General features: G+C 43.1%; 1 protein-coding gene across 8 annotated transcripts in view; it reads left to right on the top strand.

Moving 5' to 3' along the window:
- ZMIZ1 (zinc finger MIZ-type containing 1) overlaps positions 1 to 26,393 on the top strand; it is a 338,869-nt gene that overhangs the window by 134,417 nt on the left and 178,059 nt on the right. For 7 of the 8 annotated variants that reach the window (XM_078783821.1, XM_078783818.1, XM_078783815.1 and 4 more), the window contains one exon: positions 15,083 to 15,144. The gene's annotated coding sequence lies outside the window, so the exon portion shown is untranslated. Of the gene's footprint in view, positions 1 to 15,082; positions 15,145 to 21,348; positions 21,411 to 26,393 lie in introns of all 8 variants that reach the window. The other variant, XM_078783816.1, reaches the window with a different exon arrangement.

Here is a 26,393-nt window from a genome sequence, read left to right as displayed (position 1 = left end):
CGTCGTAGGTCACGTGGTTCGGACGCCATATTGTTTTGAGTGAAAAACCACTAAAATCAAATTTTCTCCTAAACGACTGAACAGATCGAGGCCAAACTTTGCAGGAAAAGTCACATACCCATGACAAACAAAAAAGTCAGCGAGTATGATGTCATGCGTCACATGGTTTCAGAGTTATGACATTTTAAAGCATAAACTTTTAAAACCTAGCTCCTCCCTCATTTTTGATCCTATCGAGGGGAACTTCACAGATGTGTTCAGCATATCGGTCTACTAAAATGACCTTTTGGAATTTGCGATAGGTCACATGGTTTGGCAGATATAAGTAATTAAACGATTTTTTAAAAAGAACTCTTGAACCGCTTCATTGATCGACGTGAAACTTCATACTATAGTAGAAGTCATGAAGAGTAACAAGTGTGCAAAATTTCAAGATGATTGGATGTACGGTCTGGAAACTAGAAGTTGTTATTGCCTGAAGAAGAAGAACCACAACACTTTTTTTTGACCAGGCCATGTGACATAACCACCTCACGAGCTAAGGGTAGCTCGAAATTAAATTGTCTTCGGATTTGGCAGTCGCTAGAGGGTGTTAACATTCGAATGCAACAAATCTGGGCAAATTCTGATGAATTTTCGTAAAACTACACGATATTGTCATTCACATTGGAAAATAACATTGTAAAACTCTCCGCCGCCTCGGCTTATTTCTCGCTCTGAAGTTCATCCTGTCCTCAATTTTAAGGAGAAAGAGAGGTATCTGCAAGCAATGGTGACCTTTATTTGGTGGAAATCCGATTGAAAATGACGAAGTTATTCAAAATCTAACATTTTAAATGGATCGCATTTCCAAAGTGAAATCTTCCTCAGGTAAAATATCCATGCGTGCAGGCAGATCTTACGGCGTCAAATTGGCTCCGATTTCAAATCGGATTTCGATGGTCGTATTGCCTCGGATGAGTTAACAAAATACCACAACAAATTTGGTGACAATCATGAAAAATTTGACCAAGTTCGATCGACGGGATACTTCGTTCTTACGCTGACATACGGCACGGGCCACGGCATGACGTTCTTCCACGGGTGGCAGATATCGTTAATGAAACGAAAATATTTTTTTTATTGGATGGGGTGGGGGGGATGTGTGTGTGTTTGTGTGGAGGGGTGTGCGTGTGGGGGGAGGGGTGTGGGGGTAGGTGTGTAGGGGGGGGATGTGTGTGTGTGTGGGGGTGGAGGGATGTGTGTGTGTGTGTGTGCGTGTGCATGTGTGTGTGTGTGCGTGTGTGTGTGTGTGTGTGTGTGTGTGTGTGTGTGTGTGTATCGGGGTTGTATCCAAGGGGGTTGTGTCAAAGCATGTCCAATGAAAGTGGGGTTGTATCAAAAGTGGGGTTGTATCAAAAGTGGGGTTGTATCAAAAGTGGGTGCGAGTAAACCGGTCATCACTGCCAGCAGTTTTAAAGTGGCAGTTCTAGTTATTATAATTATTCTTCCTCTTTTTGTGTTTTCCAACCTTGCACAAGCACACTTTGTCTTTTTGCTTGAATTGAGATTGAGAAGTGTCTCATAATGGTCTGGGAAAGGGAATCATGTTGATCAACCATGCAAGAGTACTCTTCAGCACATCGAACTGTGGATCAAGCACATGACTGCTGGATTATTTGTGTTGCTCTATTTTCCCATTGCATTGATACATTGGGAGAATAATGCTCATTCCCAGTATCAACGTTGTGTGCCAATCGAAATGCACTCTCATCTGCAGAGGTCCAATCAAATGGATGTAATGCGCTCCTCTGTATGCAAAGAGTGTGCAAGGGAGGAGTACCTGTGTGAGACAGGTAATAATTTGGACAGCCAGCTCGAAGAGTATAAACCTGTGCTTTGCCATGTCCACTGCAATCGTTTTTCCTCAACAAGGCTTGCTTTGGTACTCTAGGCAACAGACTCTGAACTGAGTGCACAGTGACTTTCCTTGAAGGTTTGGAGTGTGCTTTAATGTGATGTTGCGATCGCAAAGTGAAACTGTAAGGTTGCCGGTTCCTTGTGCCTTTTAATAGGTGTGTCAAAGAAGTGGTGATGGGGCCAACTCTTTATTGCAAACACACGATAGTGGGAATTCTGCCATTTTGGTGTGTGTGATAAATGCACATCCCTGAAGAAAGTGGTGGCTGCAGGAAGAGGAGAGGATGGGGTAGGGTGGATTATTGAAAGAGATTACAGAGATTATTTTTAAATTATATATATATATATGGGACTTATTTGTTTGCCACATATCATTCCAGATTTGAATGCATGGGTGAGGGAGCCTTTGGGAACGCAGAGGCGAATTATCTCAGGGATGGCACTTTTAAAAAACACCTCCTTTGTGAAGATGCACCTTGGTTGAAGGTCGTTTGAAGAAGTTCAAACAATCCAACCATGAGACTACATTAATGATGCTTTCATTAAGATTTAGGGATGCGTTCCGTGGGCTGTTCCTGTTCACAAATATTAGTCTCAACTGAGATTGGATATTTGTATTGTTAAAATTTCCTTTCATGGCTAATCAATGAGTCCATCCACAAACCTTATAAGAATTCCGCAAAATGAGGGGAAACACGATAATCTCGGAGGTGGAGATTGGGACATTTGATCTTTCTCACAACAACAGCCGTTAGTCAAATTGACGCTTTTCCATGGCCTTGGGAAGCCTTTTAGTTCATTGTAATTGTGCCCTCAAAGTGTGTCTAATGAACAGTATTACCGCACGTGCTTCCATTGCTGTTTACTATTGTTCGTACTGGTTACATCATATGGCACCGCACAAAAGGATGCGTGACCCGACGGTGGGTGCCATGTACAATGGCATGGAAGCTTGAAACGCACACTTTCGGATCTTTTATTGGTGTGCCTTTATCTCTTGCCAAAACTTGATAATTCAACCAGATTCGGTGCTGTGATTGTTGGAGCGTCCGCCCTGAGCCTGGAAGGTCAGCGGTCCGAACCCGGACAAGTCCGACCGAAGACTTGTAAAATGGTATGTGCTGCTTCTTTGATTGATTCTCAGCATTTCATTCAAAAGGAGAGAGCATGGATAAGCAACCATGTGTTGGCAACCGTTGCACATGCTTGATGGGCCCAATAACCCTCCACCTGCGTTGAAATTCCTTGGAAGGGAACAGGTTTATAAACCACCGTCAGCTTCATGCGTTATTGATTCTTCAGTGTTCCCAGCATTGTCCACCTTTATTTAAGCATAAAAGCACAGCATCTTTAGTTTATGTTTGTAACTTTCCTCGATAGGGTTTCACTGTGACGTGTGTTAATACCTGAGCTTTTTATCGCACGCATTGGGACTTTAGAATGCCAGATAAGTTGCAGGGATCCGATTGTATGTCCAATTCATTACCGCCGCCACCGAGGACTGACGGACGTTGTTTTCACCCCTGTCTGTCTGTCTCTGTGAGCAGGATATGTCAGAGTTGTGGACGGATTCAGACAAAACTTGGTGGACAGATTGGGTGTGTGACGAGAATGAATTGATTTGACATTGGTGAAGATCTGGATCAGAGAATTTTTTAAACGTGGTTCTTCATTCATTGAGTGATCGGACCAAAACGAGAAAAAGCACGATATCTAAAAAAGTTATGGGCGGATTCGGTCAAAACTAGGTGGAATAATTTGTTCGTTGACAAGAACTAGCGGATTATATTTTGTTTCAGGTACGGATGCAGATCTGGCCTATCACTGGAATACAAAACATAAACTGTTCAGCCTGGTCGATGTATGCGCTCTACTGAGTGTCGTTCTAGTTGTCTTATGGAAAACATTGGTATGTCTATGTTGAATGTTGATGCTTTGAATGCTTGGAGCAATCTATTGATGACATAGGCCTGTAATAATATATATATTTTTGCTATAACATGAATGGTACTGATCAGTTGGCAGGATGTTAAAACAAATGCATTAGTGTCATTAGCCCGTCCCCTCCGCAGCCGGCAATGGGTTTTTTTGCAATCAATTCTGTGTCTGTCTGTCTGGGCCATAACCCTTTCACCATTGAGCTTTTGTCATCAAATTTTCAACAAATCTTTATTATGAGAATATAGAGAAGACAAATTACTGATTTGGTTAAAAGGTCATAGGTCAAGGATGCATAAAATCGTCAATTTCCATCTGATTGACCTGATATTTTAAGAACTAGCAACGGTACCCCCCCCCCCCTCCCCCCTACGGGCAGGGCTTCAATTGGGAGGCCCAAATGAAAAGGCAAAATATCAGAAATTGAAGGATTTTTTATTTCAAACGATTTATATAAACATCCGTTAAATCATATATCACACGCAAATCATCAAAATCTAAACAGTATTTGTAGAATCTCAATAAAAACCACATCACTGTTCATAACGGTAAATATAATTCCATCGTGTTTGTAAAATCTGGAAAATTGAAAAATTGGAAAATTGGAAAAAAAATTGGAAAAACAATATAGCCTATTTTACTCCAGGGGTCCCAGGATTACCCACCCAAAATGTCGTTGCGGTTCAGCCGTTTTTGCGTTACCTGGGAATGGACGGACAGACGGACATTTGGTGAATTGTAGTAAGATTTGCATATTGGGTCACTGAATTGGTTCACCAATCAAAAGCTGGAAGCCTATTGTTTTTTTTTTCTAGTTCAAAAGGTCAAAGGTCAAGGTTGCATAAAATATTATTGTTGGTTATATCAATGTCAGTGACTCAATATGACCCAATTCATCGAGTGTAACCTGTGGTCAGTCGAGGTCAAAAGGTCAATGGTCGAGGTCACGAAATCGTCAATTTCCATCCGATTGATTTGAAATTTGAGCAGGATTTACATATTGGGTCACTGAAGCCTATTGCTTTTGAAATCAAAAGGTAAAGGGTTGCCTAAAAACATCAATATTTTTGTATTTTTAGCTGTTTTCATCAAGTTTCGCATACAGAAGAAGAAGAAGTCCGAATCCATCGCCGATGGTGGATGGGCTTTGCATTTCCAGATGCTCTCCAGTTGAATTCTTCTTTCATGGGTGGAGCCCTCTGTTCATGTAGATAACATATTAGGCCAGCGGATGTAAAGATAAAACTTGCAAAATGCACTTTGTGAGGAACGATGTTTGCTGACGGTGTTGCACATGAGATAACACATTTCTTGGAATAACAGAACATTGAAGTTGCCATCTTTTTTTGAAAATGCACTGAGACAAAAAAACCATTTAAAAACCATGTTCACTGGGAAAATCGCCTCCAAAATGATACACTTCACTGGGAAACTATTTATTTATTACGTCCACCACTGAAGGTGGATGGAGCTTATGTTTTCCACCCTGTTTGTCTGTCTGTTTGTTGGTCCGTGAGCCCGATATCTCTAAGTTACGTGCAGATTCAGACGAAACCTCTTGGACTGGTCGGGGTGAGTGACGAGGACGAATTTGTTCGATTTTGGTGGAGATATGCATCCAGATCCGGATATGATAATTTTTTCAAGTGATTCTTCGCCATTGAGATGAATGAATAAATGAATGAATGATTCTTCGCCATTGAGATATCGGCCTAAAAACGATAAATAGCACGATATCTCAAAACGTTGGACACGGATTATGACGAAACTTGGTGGTTGAGTTGGGTAAGATACACGAACAAGCCGATTCGATCTTGGTTCGGGTGCAGATGCAGATCAGGCCTATCAGTGGGATTTGGGATACAAAACGTAAACTGTTTAGCCTGGCAGAGGTGTGCGTTCTCCCGAGTGTTTCTGTTTTTTTTCTCAAGAATGTGTGAGCCTGGCGCAAGCAAATCCTCTTTTGGACTCCATATTCAAAGGATGCTCTGATGTACCCAAATGAGTATCAAAACGAGTATTGTCACATTGTCGGCACAATATTTGGTTAAATGGATTGACAGCTTTTGCACGCCGAGCACACCATGCCTCCATTGACGCATGTGTACTCCACCTGAGCGGTGGGCACGTTATTGTTAAAGGGAAGTCAGATTCTTATCCCATCAGATAACGCGAGGTTGCTCTTAGCAACTTTGTGCTCGGTCTCAAAAAGAGCTATTTGAGTACGAGCTGTGGGTGGTGTGGTGTAGCTGCTCAAAAATGGTTGCACAGCCAAGTTGATGTCATCGATGGGGCGGTGGGTGTTATGGAAACTTGAACAACGGAGTGGTCTATAAACATCTCAACATGCGAGGAAATGCTGACGGTGCATCTCCGGAACGTGAATATGACTTCTTGGCTTTGCATCTCAAGTCTTCGATCTTTGACTTGGCTTCTCGTACCGAGCCTGAAGATGTTTGGGATGAAAATGCAACTTCTGAGGACACATCCGTGATTTGTTGTTATCCTTCATCCTGCTAGGTTTTTCTGCCCCAATGGGAAGAAAATGTGACTTTCCCAAAATACCGAAGCCATCCTGCTTGGTGTTCTCCCTTGGCACAGAGCTTTGTATGATGCCCGGTTAAAATCCCATATACTGTCTATTGTCTCGTTCATGCACATGTCATGACTTCATGGAAAGTTCACGAATGGTTTCAAAATGACCTTGTCCTGCATTTGAAATGTAGAGAACTCCTCCATGACACTTTGATAATGTATCAGAAAAACATAAGCATGTGCAAGGCACCATGTACCTATATATCTAGCTTCGTCAATTCTGTTCGATTTTAATTAAATAAATGAAAACTTTCCCTTTGTGGGGTTGTGTAATGGTGTAATGCTGGATATACAGTGCCCGCCATACGTATTGGAACAGTGAAGTCAAATTTGTTATCATTGCGATATACTCAAGGAATTTGGATTTGAGACCAAAGGATTAATATGAGACAGGAACACAGAACGTCAGCTTTTATTTCTTGGTATTTCTAAATAAATAAAAATTTGTATACAAAGTCGAGGCTCATGTAAGGGTTAACACATAAAAAACACAAAGAGAAACGCATGAAACATATAACAAGTGAATCCACTTGGATTCCGCCCAGGTTGGCACATGGAAATTATGATGTAGCATAATTATCATCTCGGGTCAAGATTTGAAATTATGCCATGGTTTTTGTAAAATTGCTACTAGTATTCACATTATGTACTTTTCTTTTGATTTAAACATCCATAAATACAAAACAAATAGTTTTGTAATCTTAAAAATTTATTAAATGTACAAAATTCCTATCCTATAACATATATATCCTATAACCTATCCTATATATATCCTATATCATATAACATATATCCTATATATCCTATAACATAACATATAACAAATATATCCTATATTATGTACTAGCGAGCGGCCGCGTACCAGCCAAAGGGGTAGCCCATGGTTAGCCTAAATATAGATTTGATGACGTCATGTTTACACATCTGAGCGACAGAAACTGTCTACACATCTGAGCGACAGAAACGTCTACACTGTTGGAGCTTCACTTTTGGAGAGACAGAAATTCTGGGTCATTTGGGTCCTCTGGGTCATTTGGGTCATTTGGGTCCTCTGGGTCATTTGGGTCCTCTGGGTCATTTGGGTCCTCTGGGTCATTTGGGTCCTCTGGGTCATTTGGGTCCTCTGGGTCATTTGGGTCCTCTGGGTCATTTGGGTCCTCTGGGTCATTTGGGTCATTTGGGTCCTCTGGGTCATTTGGGTCCTCTGGGTCATTTGGGTCCTCTGGGTCATTTGGGTCCTCTGGGTCATTTGGGTCATTTGGGTCCTCTGGGTCATTTGGGTCCTCTGGGTCATTTGGGTCCTCTGGGTCATTTGGGTCCTCTGGGTCATTTGGGTCATTTGGGTCATTTGGGTCCTCTGGGTCATTTGGGTCATTTGGGTCATTTGGGTCCTCTGGGTCATTTGGGTCCTCTGGGTCATTTGGGTCCTCTGGGTCATTTGGGTCCTCTGGGTCATTTGGGTCCTATATTCCTATCCTATAACATATATATCCTATAACCTATCCTATATATATCCTATATCATATAACATATATCCTATATATCCTATAACATAACATATAACAAATATATCCTATATTATGTACTAGCGAGCGGCCGCGTACCAGCCAAAGGGGTAGCCCATGGTTAGCCTAAATATAGATTTGATGACGTCATGTTTACACATCTGAGCGACAGAAACTGTCTACACATCTGAGCGACAGAAACGTCTACACTGTTGGAGCTTCACTTTTGGAGAGACAGAAATTCCCAGGCAAACGCTATAACGCACCAGGTTTACAACCTGTGCGTTAATAAAGGGAGCGGGAGACGAGAGGGGTAGAGATAGGGAAGCACATATACTGTAGTAGAGAGCAGGGATATCGACAGATCTGCGGAAGGGAGTGAGCTGGGGTGGGGTACACGGTATAAAACAAACGTGGGTGGGTCTCAGGATGGTCTTTTGGGTCTTTGGGGTATTTTTTGGTCTTTGAGGTCTTTAAGGGTCTTTGGGGTGTTTTGGATCTTCAGGGTATTTTTGGGTCTTCAGGGTATTTTGCGTCTTCTGGGCCTCTTGGGTCTTTGGGGTCTTTGGGGGGGTTTTGGGTCCTCTGGGTCTTTTAGAGTCTTCGGGGTCGTTTTGGATCTTTGTGGACTCTCATGGACTTGGTGGTCTTGAGGGTCTTGGGGGACTTGAGGGTCTTCAAATGTTTAAGGTGTTTCAGCAGTCGAAAGGTATATTAATGGACATACATAATTAATAGACGGGATGCAGCTGGCGTTCAAGCAATACGTAATTAATAGACATATAATCACACAGCTTCACGGCTTCCCGGACGGACAGACGTACAGCTTCACGGACCGTGGTTTATGGTTATATATATATATAAAACTGTAAATATATAGATAGATGTAGACATACCAACGGGAACATATAATCCCTTCTCCTCCCAACCTTGTTTTTATTTTGCTTGTTTGATTACCACTCAACCTGTCTGTGTCTATGGTTGCATGTACGTTAGTTTAGTCATACTGGTCTCTTGTGCTTTTGGGCTAGCAGGGTCGCATAGAGGCAAACGCAATCAACACCGAGCCGTCTATCCTGGGTTTGAATCCCGACCCAGCTATAAATTGTCACCCTGGTGTTGCGGAGGTATGTTGAGGTATCGATGTGTGTGCTATTCCTCGGATGTACTATAAACTTGGCATCCCTTCTGCCAGCATTAGTTGGTGGATGTTATTGATCCCACGGTGACCAGGAAAAGTAGGCGAGCTATCACCGGCATCATGACCAACAGGGGGCACTGCATCATCGACACAGCGTCGGTCCCAGTATTGATTGATGCAATCGGTATCCACAGGCTGCATTAAAATTAGCATAATGAATTATGTTTTTTAAGCATATCCTGTCACTAACTCTGCCACCAAAGATGGACGGGGGTTATGTTTTTTCACTCCTGTTTGTCTGTCTGTTTGTCTGCCCGTGAGCACGATATCTCAAAAAGTTGTGGACGGATTTGGACGAAACTTGGTGGACATGTTGGGTGTGTGCCAAGGACTAATTAATTCGATTTTCGTGAAGATCCACATCTGGATCCAGATACTCAAATTTCTTAAGTAATTCTTCACCATTGAGAGATTGATTAAAACCAATATGTCGGATGATATTTCAAAAAGTTACAGATGGATTCGGATGAAACTTGGTGGACAAGTTGGGTGCAATGATGAATTTAATTCGATTTTGGTGAATATCCGGGTCCGGCCTATCAGTGGGCTACAAAACATAAATGGTGCAACTTGGCGGAGGTGTGCACTGTGCACCCTACCCGAGTGCCGTTCTAGTTACCTCTGCCACCGAATGTGGATGGAGGTTATGGTTTCACCCTTGTCTGTTTGTCTGTTTTTATTTCTGTCTGTCTGTGAACAGGATATCTCAAAATGTTATGAACAGATTTGGCCGAAATTTGGTGGAAGAGGTTTGGTGTGTGACCAGGAAGAATTGAATCAGTTTTGGTGAAGATTTGAATCCGGATCGAGATCAGATAATTTTTTGAGTAATTTATTCACCATGAGTGATGGGGCTAAAATCGATATATATATTAGTATCTGTAATTTGGTTCTCCAACCTAATGAGCGAGTGTCATGACGTCATTGCCACGCATGTCCGCATTGCCTGCCAAGCTCCAGAGGAGCCATCTTGCAGTGCGTCATAATTTAGATCTTCGTTCAGAGACTGTCACAAGTGTATGCCAAACTCACAGTTACCAACCTGGTTTCGCCCTTGTTGGGGCTTCATCAGGGCAACGCAGTGAGCCTTCCATACACTTGTAACTCTGAAAACCTTTCAGATTTTATATCAGTCATTATGCAACTTCATACCATCAGTGGGGAACCTGGTGTTGTGTAGCCTGGTGTTGGCTTAGCAGTCAGGGTTCCGGCTTGGGATCCTAGGGTCCTGGGTTCGAATCCCGGCCGATCGCTAAATTAACGCCAGGGGGGTTGACTCAGCCTGTCATCCTTCCGAGGTCGGCAAATTGAGTACCAGCTTGCTGGGATGAATGATCCCGGTGTGTACCCCGATTTAGAATAGGTACACCGTATCCCTGCGCATCGTAAGAGCGTGACCAAGGGTTGGCGTCATGAAGGGTTAGTTAGGGTTAGGGTTAGGGTTGTTAGGGTTGTCATAAAAACATTGCCTCAAACAGGGAACCATGATTGTCATGGGGCCCGCAAGGCTAATCCCCGCTCTAGCGGGGAAAATGGCCTTAAAACGATCATTCATTCATTCATATACCATCAGTGGGGAACCGCCAGTAAGGTGTCCCACTGTCCCATACAGCTACTGCTGCACCTTACTGGTGGTTCCCCACTGATGGTATGAAGTCGCATAATGACTGATATATATATACTCGTATTACGATGTCTCAAAAAGTTGTGGGTACAAAACTTAAAGTATTCAGCCTGGCGGAGCTATGTGCTCTACCGAGTGCTGTCTAATTTGTTTCTGTGATTTATTTTTATCATGTTTTACTGAAATATATTTTCTTTTTGTTGTTGTTTCACAAGCCTTAGATTCCACTGCGATGCCTTGTGCTAGAAAACACGCATGGCATTTGGTGGAAACATGATGCTGCCATTACAAAAAGAACTCGAGCTGCATGCCATTGGCATCTTTAAATAGAGCAGAGCGCCCTGTGGTTTGTACCGGCCGATGTCTAAACGGGTAAAGCATTTCCAACGTCTAACAAATACATAATTTGGTTACCATCGGCTTATCTAACCCTCTTAGTGTGTCCAAATGCAAACCTGCGTTTATCTGTAAAAGCTGAAAACTTGAGAATCTTGTGAAAAGAAAAACTTGTGAATTCAACAAGTTTCGTTACAGTGGAGCACTTAGATACTTCTTCCGGGAGTGATTGCAAGGCCTTTATCTAAAAACAATTCCCCAAATACCAAATCCTTGCTCTCTTGTGTTAGTCATACGAGCAAACTATTTTCATTGCAGACAATGGAATAACGAAAAACCTGCTGACCGACCCTCAGTTTTTGTTGCACGTTGAACGAAGAATTTCCATTACAAAATTTAAAGCAACAGCAATTAAAGGCTCCGGGTGAACTTGAATCGCTTCGTCTTTTTGACGGCGGCGCTCGACACGACAATACTGAAACGTGAGTGGAGATGCAGATCTTCAGCATTGATGTGATAACTCGTAATGTCGTCGAGATAAGTTGTTTCAAGTTTGGCTGAATTTGTTTTTTCAAAAGCATGGAAGAAAGCAATTTGGTAAGAGATGAGGGCGTACAAGATGGAGACGTTGTAGTGACGGCGAAAGTGTAGTATTTGTTTTGCACCGTAAATATCATGTAAATGCACAGCAAATTACAGGCAACACGGGCATCCGCAGAAGGCCTGAGCTACGTTGTCGTGCTCTCTTTCATTTTCTCATTGGGTGTTCTCCTACGCTCAATCTTGCGAGAGATTGCAAGCCATAACATTGTCCTGGCTGCAGTGGCTCACTTGACAGCAGTGATCCCTTTGGGCCATCGTGGCCAAATATATCGTGCAGCCTTGAGATTCTTAGCAAAGCCGTTCCCTTAATGACCGAGACCGCAGGTTCAAGTCTTATGTTCTGTGTTTGTTTGCGTTGCATTTTATTTGTTGTCTTTGCCTTTTGGGGGCACAAGCTTACACTGGACCTTTAAAACACAACAAAAAGTCAAATAAATAAAATGGGTGCCATACAGAATCTAATTAATATCTAATTCTAATCTAATTTTATCTAATTTCTAATTTATCAAAAATTTTATTTCTAATTTAAATTTATAATCTAATTAAATATAATTTATTTCTAATTTATCTTATATTTCTCATTAATATCTAATTTATCTAAAAATAAAATACAGAATTTAATTTGGTGAGAAACCTAAGAAGAACCCAATAATGAGCATGTGTCCTCATTCGGTCAAGTCTGTCTTCTTTTTAATTTTCATTATTACAGCTTTTCCCTTTTATACTTTCTGTTTTTTTTGTTTTTTTTTGTATACAAGATCGAGGCTCGTGAAAGAGCTAACATTAGTCACACAAAAAGTCAAACCGACACATAAAACACAAAATAAGGGGAGCGGGAGACGAGATGGGGAGAGAGGGGGAAGGACACAAACACAACATTTGAGAGCAGGGACATCGAGAGAACTGTGGGAGGGAGAGGGCTTGGGGGGAGGTGGGAGAGGTATAAAACATATGGACACTGCAAGGACTTCCAGGAAAGAAGTTGGAATTTCAAGAAGGTGTAACTGGGGTGACTTAGCGAGGGTAGAAAAGATCAAGGTTTTGGATGGGGGAAGATAAGGGATGGTGGTGAACAGCTGTTTTAAAGACCTGGAGGGAGGAGTGGGATTGAAGGGAGTGAGGGAGTTTGTTCCAGAGGCGGGAGAAAAGAGGAATGAAAGAGTGAAGGCTTGTGAAGTGTCTTGACTTGAAAGAGTGAAGAGTCTTGACAGAGGAATTGATTTTTCTTTTTGATCAACCTTTTAGCTTCTTTCTGCTTCAAACAACATGAGTATGGCCATCAGTGACTGTGCAAAGACCGAACACAAAGAGGTGCAAATAATACGTGATCTGGACCTGGGAGTTGCTCTTCCTGCCTCCGTGGTTTTCTCCAGTTTTTGCTGGATTCTCATATAGAATCTTTGAGCATTCTTTGCACTTTAGATATATGCAAACTTCCTTGTAATTGCTGTACGAGTACACCGACGTAACCTCATATCCTTGTCCTGCATGTGATGTATTAACACAAGCTTCACCGTCGGCCTTAGTTTCTATTGGCAAAAGGGGGTTCTGCAGTTTGTAGGTCTTTCCCACTGAGGTCCTCATTTGTTATTTGGCTGAAGGTAGACCTCACTATTTGCCAGTAGCAAATATGGACCATGCACAGCTGTGCACCTTAATGTAGACACTCTGCATACTCTACACATAACTCTGCTAATGTATGACCATACCTTAATTCACAAAATTTGAATGTCCAAAAATTGGCATTGAATAAAATTACAAGATTTGTATTTTTTTAGACATAATAAAATGCTTGGCCTGTAATAGATTTGGTTTCTTAGATGTAAAAAAGCAAGAGATTGACTTGTAATCAGAGATGAAGGTTTCTATCTACAGTACATTGGCTGAGATTTGCATATTCATCCGTTTTTTAATTTTGTGTGTGTGTGTGTGTGTGTGTATGTGTATGTGTATGTTTGTGTTTGTGTTTGTGTGTGTTGTTAGTTGTTATCTCAATATGTGGCTTTCAGAAGGTAGAACGGAGTCCCCCCAGGTCTCAAAGTATCCACCTCTGTGTATTCATGCAAACCTCCGTATTCGAGTGTACGTGCGTGCATGTATGTGTGTGAATGTACGTGTGCATGCATGCGTGTATGCATGCATGCATGCATGTATGTGTGTATGTGTGCATGTGCATACGCGTATACATGTTGGTCCATGCGTGCGCAAGATGCTGTTGTTGGCTGCTATCTTCACACGTGGGTGGGTCTCAGGATGTGGAGGGCAGACCGACTAGGTCTCAATGTATCCACCTCCATTCGTGTGTGTGTGTGTGTGTGTGTGTGTGTGTGTTTGTGTGTGTGTGTGTGTGTGTGTGTGTGTGTGTGTGTGTGTGTGTGTGTGTGTGTGTGTGTGTGTGTGTGTGTGTGTGCGCTTGTGCAAGAAAGAAAGAAATAAAGAGAGATAGATAGATAGATAGATAGATAGATATAGCTGATCTCACACCAACTGTTATCTACCGCACACATGGGCGTACACGACTTTTAAGCCTTTAGGTTTAGGGATTGGATGGCCAATGACAGTGACCAGCTGGGTGCTTAAAAAGGAGTCCCAAAAGACTGAAAAGTCGTGTATGCCCAACTACCTGTTGGCGGTGCCATCTTCTGGGCCATCCCGCCATGTGGAGAGGTCCCACGTAAAAGTGTTCCGCCATCTGCAGCTTACTATGCTGCCATAGTCTGAATTCCTCTGGGCAAACAGCCTGTGATTATGTCCATTTAAAGGAAGTGCCCTTGTGGTGCCTTAGTGCTCACATGTCCTCCACCTGTCCTTGCCTGTACAGGAGGTTTTACACAATACAATATTACCCTATTCTACCCTAAGGTTACAATCACTGCCCCTGCAGTGCACATGTTACATACCACTTATCTCTGACAGTTCCCTAATGCAGGTGTACATCTAAGCTTCTCGAGCACATGGACCAAGCTATTCTTAGCGCACTCTCGCAATGGAATCCCCTTCCACGTATCAACATTATACACAACTGCTTCAATGGGGTTTGGCAGACTTGACAGTGTAAAGGAAACATTTTTTAACATCACAGGATTCGTATTTCAATTGTTGAATTTTCAACTTTTCCTTTTTCTGTATTGTTTCTTTTCGAAATATTTGTCAATTTGAACCCTCGTTTGCTTTATGCTTGATTAATCTGCTCTTATTGTTTTAGAGTTGCATTTGAGCATCAACTTGCCTGTGATTTATTTGTTGGTTAGGCCAAGCGTGAATGTATTTCTTTGCTGTCGAAGCTTTATGAACACTGCACATCATAATTTTAAGAGACAAATGTTGATGCCTGTCATCGTCTTATTTTTGGTTCTGCCCCTGTCTTTGAATTTCTAACAGGTGAATGAGGTAGCACGCAAGTTTGCAATGTGGAGGAGTGCTGCAAGTGGATAAGGTCGCAGGTAAATTAGCACAGTTTTGTGTCTTATCTCAACTTTAACCCCGTGGAAATAATGTCTGATCATGCATGAAATAATCCCTGGTGTTGGGCTAGCGGCTAGGGTGCCGGCTTGGGATCCTAGGATCCTGGGTTCGAATCCCGGTCGATCGCTGAATTAACGCCAGGGGGGTTGACTCAGCCTGTCATCCTTCCGAGGTCGGCTAATTGAGTACCAGTTCACTGGTAATTCCCTGTTTGTCGTTAAAGGCGGCAAAAAGGGTTGGCGTCAGGAAGGGCATCCGGCCGTAAAACATTGCTTCAAAAAGGGGACCAAAAAACAACAACAACCACGGTTCCCGAAAAAGGCCAACCCCCGCTTGCGGGGAAAAATGGCCTCTAAAGGTGGTTATTATTTATATATTTATGCAGTGATATACACGTTGTATTACTTTAAATCAGATTGGTATTGCAACATAGAGTTACCTCCTCCACCGAAGGTGGGCGGAGGTTATGTTTTCACCCCTGTCTGTCTGCCCGTGAGCACGATATCTCAAAAAGTTGTGGACGGATTTGGACGAAACTTGGTGGACATGTTGGGTGTGTGCCAAGGACTAATTAATTCGATTTTCGTGAAGATCCACATCTGGATCCAGATACTCAAATTTCTTAAGTAATTCTTCACCATTGAGAGATTGATTAAAACCAATATGTCGGATGATATTTCAAAAAGTTACAGATGGATTCGGATGAAACTTGGTGGACAAGTTGGGTGCAATGATGAATTTAATTCGATTTTGGTGAATATCCGGGTCCGGCCTATCAGTGGGCTACAAAACATAAATGGTGCAACTTGGCGGAGGTGTGCACTGTGCACCCTACCCGAGTGCCGTTCTAGTTACCTCTGCCACCGAATGTGGATGGAGGTTATGGTTTCACCCTTGTCTGTTTGTCTGTTTTTATTTCTGTCTGTCTGTGAACAGGATATCTCAAAATGTTATGAACAGATTTGGCCGAAATTTGGTGGAAGAGGTTTGGTGTGTGACCAGGAAGAATTGAATCAGTTTTGGTGAAGATTTGAATCCGGATCGAGATCAGATAATTTTTTGAGTAATTTATTCACCATGAGTGATGGGGCTAAAATCGATATATATATTAGTATCTGTAATTTGGTTCTCCAACCTAATGAGCGAGTGTCATGACGTCATTGCCACGCATGTCCGCATTGCCTGCCAAGCTCCAGAGGAGCCATCTTGCAGTGCGTCATAATTTAGATCTTCGTTCAGAGACTGTCACAAGTGTATGCCAAACTCACAGTTACCAACCTGGTTTCGCCCTTGTTGGGGCTTCATCAGGGCAACGCAGTGAGCCTTCCATACACTTGTAACTCTGAAAACCTTTCAGATTTTATATCAGTCATTATGCAACTTCATACCATCAGTGGGGAACCTGGTGTTGTGTAGCCTGGTGTTGGCTTAGCAGTCAGGGTTCCGGCTTGGGATCCTAGGGTCCTGGGTTCGAATCCCGGCCGATCGCTAAATTAACGCCAGGGGGGTTGACTCAGCCTGTCATCCTTCCGAGGTCGGCAAATTGAGTACCAGCTTGCTGGGATGAATGATCCCGGTGTGTACCCCGATTTAGAATAGGTACACCGTATCCCTGCGCATCGTAAGAGCGTGACCAAGGGTTGGCGTCATGAAGGGTTAGTTAGGGTTAGGGTTAGGGTTGTTAGGGTTGTCATAAAAACATTGCCTCAAACAGGGAACCATGATTGTCATGGGGCCCGCAAGGCTAATCCCCGCTCTAGCGGGGAAAATGGCCTTAAAACGATCATTCATTCATTCATATACCATCAGTGGGGAACCGCCAGTAAGGTGTCCCACTGTCCCATACAGCTACTGCTGCACCTTACTGGTGGTTCCCCACTGATGGTATGAAGTCGCATAATGACTGATATATATATACTCGTATTACGATGTCTCAAAAAGTTGTGGGTACAAAACTTAAAGTATTCAGCCTGGCGGAGCTATGTGCTCTACCGAGTGCTGTCTAATTTGTTTCTGTGATTTATTTTTATCATGTTTTACTGAAATATATTTTCTTTTTGTTGTTGTTTCACAAGCCTTAGATTCCACTGCGATGCCTTGTGCTAGAAAACACGCATGGCATTTGGTGGAAACATGATGCTGCCATTACAAAAAGAACTCGAGCTGCATGCCATTGGCATCTTTAAATAGAGCAGAGCGCCCTGTGGTTTGTACCGGCCGATGTCTAAACGGGTAAAGCATTTCCAACGTCTAACAAATACATAATTTGGTTACCATCGGCTTATCTAACCCTCTTAGTGTGTCCAAATGCAAACCTGCGTTTATCTGTAAAAGCTGAAAACTTGAGAATCTTGTGAAAAGAAAAACTTGTGAATTCAACAAGTTTCGTTACAGTGGAGCACTTAGATACTTCTTCCGGGAGTGATTGCAAGGCCTTTATCTAAAAACAATTCCCCAAATACCAAATCCTTGCTCTCTTGTGTTAGTCATACGAGCAAACTATTTTCATTGCAGACAATGGAATAACGAAAAACCTGCTGACCGACCCTCAGTTTTTGTTGCACGTTGAACGAAGAATTTCCATTACAAAATTTAAAGCAACAGCAATTAAAGGCTCCGGGTGAACTTGAATCGCTTCGTCTTTTTGACGGCGGCGCTCGACACGACAATACTGAAACGTGAGTGGAGATGCAGATCTTCAGCATTGATGTGATAACTCGTAATGTCGTCGAGATAAGTTGTTTCAAGTTTGGCTGAATTTGTTTTTTCAAAAGCATGGAAGAAAGCAATTTGGTAAGAGATGAGGGCGTACAAGATGGAGACGTTGTAGTGACGGCGAAAGTGTAGTATTTGTTTTGCACCGTAAATATCATGTAAATGCACAGCAAATTACAGGCAACACGGGCATCCGCAGAAGGCCTGAGCTACGTTGTCGTGCTCTCTTTCATTTTCTCATTGGGTGTTCTCCTACGCTCAATCTTGCGAGAGATTGCAAGCCATAACATTGTCCTGGCTGCAGTGGCTCACTTGACAGCAGTGATCCCTTTGGGCCATCGTGGCCAAATATATCGTGCAGCCTTGAGATTCTTAGCAAAGCCGTTCCCTTAATGACCGAGACCGCAGGTTCAAGTCTTATGTTCTGTGTTTGTTTGCGTTGCATTTTATTTGTTGTCTTTGCCTTTTGGGGGCACAAGCTTACACTGGACCTTTAAAACACAACAAAAAGTCAAATAAATAAAATGGGTGCCATACAGAATCTAATTAATATCTAATTCTAATCTAATTTTATCTAATTTCTAATTTATCAAAAATTTTATTTCTAATTTAAATTTATAATCTAATTAAATATAATTTATTTCTAATTTATCTTATATTTCTCATTAATATCTAATTTATCTAAAAATAAAATACAGAATTTAATTTGGTGAGAAACCTAAGAAGAACCCAATAATGAGCATGTGTCCTCATTCGGTCAAGTCTGTCTTCTTTTTAATTTTCATTATTACAGCTTTTCCCTTTTATACTTTCTGTTTTTTTTGTTTTTTTTTGTATACAAGATCGAGGCTCGTGAAAGAGCTAACATTAGTCACACAAAAAGTCAAACCGACACATAAAACACAAAATAAGGGGAGCGGGAGACGAGATGGGGAGAGAGGGGGAAGGACACAAACACAACATTTGAGAGCAGGGACATCGAGAGAACTGTGGGAGGGAGAGGGCTTGGGGGGAGGTGGGAGAGGTATAAAACATATGGACACTGCAAGGACTTCCAGGAAAGAAGTTGGAATTTCAAGAAGGTGTAACTGGGGTGACTTAGCGAGGGTAGAAAAGATCAAGGTTTTGGATGGGGGAAGATAAGGGATGGTGGTGAACAGCTGTTTTAAAGACCTGGAGGGAGGAGTGGGATTGAAGGGAGTGAGGGAGTTTGTTCCAGAGGCGGGAGAAAAGAGGAATGAAAGAGTGAAGGCTTGTGAAGTGTCTTGACTTGAAAGAGTGAAGAGTCTTGACAGAGGAATTGATTTTTCTTTTTGATCAACCTTTTAGCTTCTTTCTGCTTCAAACAACATGAGTATGGCCATCAGTGACTGTGCAAAGACCGAACACAAAGAGGTGCAAATAATACGTGATCTGGACCTGGGAGTTGCTCTTCCTGCCTCCGTGGTTTTCTCCAGTTTTTGCTGGATTCTCATATAGAATCTTTGAGCATTCTTTGCACTTTAGATATATGCAAACTTCCTTGTAATTGCTGTACGAGTACACCGACGTAACCTCATATCCTTGTCCTGCATGTGATGTATTAACACAAGCTTCACCGTCGGCCTTAGTTTCTATTGGCAAAAGGGGGTTCTGCAGTTTGTAGGTCTTTCCCACTGAGGTCCTCATTTGTTATTTGGCTGAAGGTAGACCTCACTATTTGCCAGTAGCAAATATGGACCATGCACAGCTGTGCACCTTAATGTAGACACTCTGCATACTCTACACATAACTCTGCTAATGTATGACCATACCTTAATTCACAAAATTTGAATGTCCAAAAATTGGCATTGAATAAAATTACAAGATTTGTATTTTTTTAGACATAATAAAATGCTTGGCCTGTAATAGATTTGGTTTCTTAGATGTAAAAAAGCAAGAGATTGACTTGTAATCAGAGATGAAGGTTTCTATCTACAGTACATTGGCTGAGATTTGCATATTCATCCGTTTTTTAATTTTGTGTGTGTGTGTGTGTGTGTGTATGTGTATGTGTATGTTTGTGTTTGTGTTTGTGTGTGTTGTTAGTTGTTATCTCAATATGTGGCTTTCAGAAGGTAGAACGGAGTCCCCCCAGGTCTCAAAGTATCCACCTCTGTGTATTCATGCAAACCTCCGTATTCGAGTGTACGTGCGTGCATGTATGTGTGTGAATGTACGTGTGCATGCATGCGTGTATGCATGCATGCATGCATGTATGTGTGTATGTGTGCATGTGCATACGCGTATACATGTTGGTCCATGCGTGCGCAAGATGCTGTTGTTGGCTGCTATCTTCACACGTGGGTGGGTCTCAGGATGTGGAGGGCAGACCGACTAGGTCTCAATGTATCCACCTCCATTCGTGTGTGTGTGTGTGTGTGTGTGTGTGTGTGTTTGTGTGTGTGTGTGTGTGTGTGTGTGTGTGTGTGTGTGTGTGTGTGTGTGTGTGTGTGTGTGTGTGTGTGTGTGTGTGTGCGCTTGTGCAAGAAAGAAAGAAATAAAGAGAGATAGATAGATAGATAGATAGATAGATATAGCTGATCTCACACCAACTGTTATCTACCGCACACATGGGCGTACACGACTTTTAAGCCTTTAGGTTTAGGGATTGGATGGCCAATGACAGTGACCAGCTGGGTGCTTAAAAAGGAGTCCCAAAAGACTGAAAAGTCGTGTATGCCCAACTACCTGTTGGCGGTGCCATCTTCTGGGCCATCCCGCCATGTGGAGAGGTCCCACGTAAAAGTGTTCCGCCATCTGCAGCTTACTATGCTGCCATAGTCTGAATTCCTCTGGGCAAACAGCCTGTGATTATGTCCATTTAAAGGAAGTGCCCTTGTGGTGCCTTAGTGCTCACATGTCCTCCACCTGTCCTTGCCTGTACAGGAGGTTTTACACAATACAATATTACCCTATTCTACCCTAAGGTTACAATCACTGCCCCTGCAGTGCACATGTTACATACCACTTATCTCTGACAGTTCCCTAATGCAGGTGTACATCTAAGCTTCTCGAGCACATGGACCAAGCTATTCTTAGCGCACTCTCGCAATGGAATCCCCTTCCACGTATCAACATTATACACAACTGCTTCAATGGGGTTTGGCAGATTTGACAGTGTAAAGGAAACATTTTTTAACATCACAGGATTCGTATTTCAATTGTTGAATTTTCAACTTTTCCTTTTTCTGTATTGTTTCTTTTCGAAATATTTGTCAATTTGAACCCTCGTTTGCTTTATGCTTGATTAATCTGCTCTTATTGTTTTAGAGTTGCATTTGAGCATCAACTTGCCTGTGATTTATTTGTTGGTTAGGCCAAGCGTGAATGTATTTCTTTGCTGTCGAAGCTTTATGAACACTGCACATCATAATTTTAAGAGACAAATGTTGATGCCTGTCATCGTCTTATTTTTGGTTCTGCCCCTGTCTTTGAATTTCTAACAGGTGAATGAGGTAGCACGCAAGTTTGCAATGTGGAGGAGTGCTGCAAGTGGATAAGGTCGCAGGTAAATTAGCACAGTTTTGTGTCTTATCTCAACTTTAACCCCGTGGAAATAATGTCTGATCATGCATGAAATAATCCCTGGTGTTGGGCTAGCGGCTAGGGTGCCGGCTTGGGATCCTAGGATCCTGGGTTCGAATCCCGGTCGATCGCTGAATTAACGCCAGGGGGGTTGACTCAGCCTGTCATCCTTCCGAGGTCGGCTAATTGAGTACCAGTTCACTGGTAATTCCCTGTTTGTCGTTAAAGGCGGCAAAAAGGGTTGGCGTCAGGAAGGGCATCCGGCCGTAAAACATTGCTTCAAAAAGGGGACCAAAAAACAACAACAACCACGGTTCCCGAAAAAGGCCAACCCCCGCTTGCGGGGAAAAATGGCCTCTAAAGGTGGTTATTATTTATATATTTATGCAGTGATATACACGTTGTATTACTTTAAATCAGATTGGTATTGCAACATAGAGTTACCTCCTCCACCGAAGGTGGGCGGAGGTTATGTTTTCACCCCTGTCTGTCTGCCTGTGAGGAGGATATCTCAAAAAGTTGTCGACGGATTCAGCCTAAATTTGATGGACAGTTTGGGTGTGTGCCAAGGACGAATTATTTAGATTTTGGTGAAGATCCAGATCCGGAACTAGATCCAATAATTTTTAAAGTGATTCTTCACCATTGAGAGATCAGGCTGAAAATGTTATATATCACGATATCTCAAAAAGTTATACACTGATTCGGATGAAGTTTGGTGCACAGTTTGGGTGTGTGACAAGGAAGAAATGATTCGATTTTGGTGAATATCCGAATCCGAGAATTGTTAAAGTTTTAAAGTGATTATTCACCATTGAGAGATGGGGCCAAAATTAATATATATGGCATGGTATTTCAAAAAGTTGTGTACGAGTTCTAACAAAACTTGGTGGAGGAGTTAGTTAGGTGACAAGATTAAGCTGATTAGATTTTGGTTCAGGTCCGGATCCAGATCCAGCCTATCAGTGGGATACAAAACGTAAAGTGTTCAGCCTGGCTGAGGTATGCGCTCCACCGAGTGCTGTTCTAGTTTGTCCTCTCCTGCAATTGCAGACATTCGCTAGCGAATGCAATATGTCCCTCCCCGCAACCCCGCACCTCTAAAACATCTACCCATCTACTTTTACCCCTGCAAGTGTAAAATCGAAAGGAAGGCAGACCATCAATGTTTACCTGTTTTGCTCTGTACAATTGTGTGGATGTATGTTTGTGTCAGGTCTTCTCTGCATTGGTAAAAAATGAAAGGCATGGCAGACAAAAAAAACCTTAATTTTGTGACTTATTTTGACCCTTAACTGCTGCAAAACTGAAAATACAGCAAGCAAATGTATACCTTCTGAAGTCTGTAGGGACTGTGGCAAAGGTATCATTTTGCCCACTCCTCTTTAGGTTGGTTGAAATATAGAGGCGTTGCAGGCAAATTTCCTGAATTTTACGATATATTTTTACGTTTTCCTCCTGTAGAATGCGACTCTAATTTTGAAAAACGATTCTAATGAGAATTTTTTGTAGGGGCTGTTTGACAGCACTTTTGTACCAAATCTCACATCTATTGACTCAAATACATGGGAATGGCAAAATGTATTCCTTTTTTTTGTGTTTCACCCTTTGACCCCATAAAATCGGACCAGGCACTTAAATTGAAATAATGTAAAAGTGGTCTAATGTGTATTGGTCCAAGGTACCCCTGGGGCCAAATTTGAAGAAGAGTATTGGCTCAGAATAAGGAATGGTTTATGATTGCAATTGTTGGTAAGAAAGAAAGAGAACGAAGAAACGTATGAAAAACAACATGTCTCCCTCCCTTCCCTGAAGAAGCTCTGACTCGGCCATCTCCCTGAATTATGGGATATATAAATAATACTAGTGGAGCACCCGTGGGAATCCCATGGGCATGGACGTGTGTGACATTTGGATATCTTGAGTTAGATGCTGCACATTCAGTTTCACAAATGGTTACTGGCAATTCATCAGAACCAGAAATGATGTAATGGACACAATTTGTTTACTTCTGATAACATGTGAATGCATGTGCAATTGTACATGCACATGGAAATACAGTTGGAAATGTTTAATTACACCTAATGTAAAATATGACTTCAAGAGCTCAAATCTTCTCCCTCCCCACCCCCATCCCTCCCACATCACGCACACTGCACCGGGGAGTGGATCACCCACAGGGGAGTGGTCACACACAGGGGAGTGGGTCACACACGGGGGAGTGGGTCACACACGGGGGAGTGGGTCACACACGGGGGAGTGGGTCACACACGGGGGAGTGGGTCACGCACGGGGGAGTGGGTCACGCACGGGGGAGTGGGTCACACACGGGGGAGAGGGTCACACACGGGGGAGTGGGTCACACACGGGGGAGTGGGCACACACGGGGAAGAGGGCACACACGGGGGAGAGGGTCACACACGGGGGAGTGCGTCACACACGGGGGAGTGGGTCACATATGGGGGAGTGGGTCACACACGGGGGAGTGAGTCACACACGGGGGAGTGTGTCATGCATGGGGGACTGGGTCACACACAGGGGAGTGGGTCACACACGGGGGAGAGGGTCACACACGGGGGAGAGGGTCACACACGGGGGAGAGGGTCACACACGGGAGAGGGTCACGCACGGGGGAGTGGGTCACGCACGGGGGAGTGGGTCACGCACGGGGGAGTGGGTCACACACGGGGGAGTGAGTCACGCATGGGGGAGTGAGTCACGCATGGGGGAGTGGGTCACACACAGGGGAGTGGGTCACACACAGGGGAGTGGGTCACACACAGGGGAGTGGGTCACACACAGGGGAGTGGGTCACACACAGGGGAGTGGGTCACACACAGGGGAGTGGGTCACACACTGGGGAGTGGGTCACACACGGGGCAGGGGGAGAGGATCATGACGTTCATTGGTGGTCTCGTTCTGTTCCCTCGTTCTTTTATTCATTTTGAAAAAGGCAGTCACAAATGACCCTCATGCAACTCATTGAGACAGCGCTGACATAAATATGCAGGAATGAGCACCCACACACAATAACAACAGGCATTTTAAGGCAATTTTCCCTGCCAGAGCGGGGGTTAGCCTTGCAGGCTCCATGACAATATTCTCCATTTTGCCCGATTTTCTACATCTCCCCTTGTTAACCCACTTGCCTGCATTTCTCTTTCCAACACCTTTAGCCAAGTCTTTCTCAGTCTTCCCCGTCCTCTACTTCCCTCAACATTCATTTCCATCACTCTCTTCAACCAGTCACTTTCATCCTTCCTCAACACATGTCCAAAACATCTCAACCTGTTTCTCTTCACAGCATCCATCACAGGCTCTATTCCCATCATCTTTTGCAATTCATCATTTGTCTTCCTCTCTCTCAACGATACTCCGCACATCCACCGAACGATTCACATTTCCACCCTTTCCAGCCTTCCTTGCTGCTCTACGTTCATTACCCATGTCTCGCTCCCGTGAATCATAACACTTCGCACACATGCAGCATAAACCTTTCCCTTCAGCTTCAACGACACTCCCCTACTCGTCAGCATGCCACTCAGTTCCCGAAACTTCTTCCATGCACATCTCACTCCAGCAACCGTTGCCAAGTCTGATCCACCTTCTCCATTCAGCATGTCTCCTAGGTAGCAAAATGTTTTCACACCTTCCAGCTTCACGCCGTCCCCAAGATCCAACTCAACATTTCCTCCATCTGTAGCTCCCTCTGTGCAATACCTTACACTTGAATGTAGCTGCCACACTGATTAATGACCCTCTCAGACCACTACATTTTCGATGAACCCACTCCGTGCACATTGTACGTTGAATGGAGTTCACTCCGACACCCTTCCTGCACACAGCACACGGCCACTTCCTAGTTCTTTCCACCTCACCACATGCTTTACTTCTTGCCATCACTTTCGTCTTTCCGATATTCACATTCGGACCTTTTGCCTCCATACATTCCTTCCACTTGTTCATCTTCTCCTTCAGTCCATCCATACTCTCCCCAGTCAACACCAGATCATCTGCATACAACAACTTTCACGGTAAAGCCTCCTTTATGTTCCGAGCCAACACCTCCATCACAGCTACAAATAGTAGTGGACTTCGCACTGACCCCTGATGCACTCCCACCTTCACCTCAAACTCACCACTGTTCCCGTCCTTCGTCCTTACAGCTGTGTGCGCGCTCTCGTACATTGCCATTACTACTCTGATCAACCGTTCCTCCACTCCTAACTTCCTCAATGCCCATGTCACTACTTCACGTGGAACCTTATCAAATGCTTTCTCCAGATCAACAAACCAAAGAAACAACTTCTTTCTCTTCTCGATGTACTTCTCGTGCAACTGCCTTATTTATAATAAAAAGCGCATCTGGCACCCACATGCCCCACGTTATGCAACCTCGAGCTAAAGACAGCTCGCATACACGCGACGCATATGGAGCATATTCTGACGTCGAGAGCAACTCACACCAATAACCTGACAAAACAACGTCCGCAACACGTGACAGCACGGGATCACGACGAATGGCTGCGGCCACTTCCGCAGCGAATATAATCGTAATTACCGGACCAAATTCAATCTGTTCCAACATGAACACCTCAGCCTCATCTGCAGGTTCGGCACCAGCCTTTGGAGAACAAAGCTCCCCTTGTGTAATTCTAAAGGGTAATTCTAAAGAACAAATGGTAATTCTAAAGGGTAATTCTAAAGGGTAATTATAATGGCTAATTATAATGGCTAATTCTAAAGGCTAATTCTAAAGGCTAATTCCAAAGGCTAATTCCAAAGGCTAATTCCAAAGGCTAATTCTAAAGGCTAATTCTAAAGGCTAATTCTAAAGGCTAATTCTAAAGGCTAATTCTAAAGGATAATTCTAAAGGTTAACTCCATTGGCTAATTCTAAAGGGTAATTCTAAAGGCTAATTCTAATGGCTAATTATAAAGGCTAATTATAAAGGCTAATTCTAAT

The sequence above is a fragment of the Myxine glutinosa genome, chromosome 8 (genome assembly GCF_964187855.1).
Source record: "Myxine glutinosa chromosome 8, kmMyxGlut1.1, whole genome shotgun sequence".
NCBI lineage: Eukaryota > Metazoa > Chordata > Myxini > Myxiniformes > Myxinidae > Myxine > Myxine glutinosa.
Note: the sequence above shows the minus strand (reverse complement) of the source record. Positions and strands in the feature narration are given on the sequence as shown.